The following is an 854-nucleotide window of genomic DNA, read 5'->3' on the forward strand; positions in this document are numbered from 1 at the left end:
CTCTCTCTCCTGACCTAAACTGTGTCCCATTTCCCACAATTCACTGACCGGGTTCAGTTTTCCTTCCTCTTCTGTCCAAGTGTCTGACTCGCAGTCACGTGCATACCATGATTTGGGGGAACCAGCTCTCACCCCCTGTCTACAGCCCAGGGCCCTGACTGGATCCGGGATCCCCGTGTGTGTCTGGTCCGTGGCCCAGGTCTGTCCTGCTCAGGCGGCCGTGAGGGTCCCTCAGTGGCGGGAGCCTGGTCAGATCTGTCACTGAAACGACACTTTCACTAGTCACTTTCTCTCAGGCCACAGACTCCCAGTGTCCATCAGGTGGTTGATTCCCCCTGCTGCTGTCCACCTCGTGGTAAACGTGCTGACCCTGTGACAGGGCATCTTTCCCCCGCACCGTCCCTGCTCCCCCTGCCCTGCCTGCACCTCATGTCCTCAGAATCTGGTCAGGGTGTGTTAACTCTGAACGTCATGCGGGAACATTGCCTAACTATGGGGTGTTTGAAAGGGAGTCAATGACTGGACCAGCTGTGAGCCTCTTCATAATGATCGGAGTGGTCAGAGGAGGTGACAGAGCAGTGGCCTCCTGCCCTGTGTCCCTGATGGGAGGGCCTAGAAGGCAGGACACCATGGTCACTTCTGTCCCCAAACAGAGCCTATCCGTGAGACAGGTGTGAGTCCCAGAGCCCCATGGAGCAGGGAGCTGTGTCAACCCTAAAAAGACAGGGATGGCCCCACTGCACCCTGAGCGCTGGTCTCCCCCAGCCTGGGCTCAGGGATCTCGGCTTGCCCAGGGTCAGGTCCCAGAGCAGCGGAGCCAGGTCCGAGGGGATGAGCTGGAGGGGGTGTCTCAG

The sequence above is a fragment of the Condylura cristata genome, unplaced genomic scaffold (genome assembly GCF_000260355.1).
Source record: "Condylura cristata isolate star-nosed mole 26May11 unplaced genomic scaffold, ConCri1.0 scaffold00103, whole genome shotgun sequence".
NCBI classification, from domain to species: Eukaryota; Metazoa; Chordata; class Mammalia; order Eulipotyphla; family Talpidae; genus Condylura; species Condylura cristata.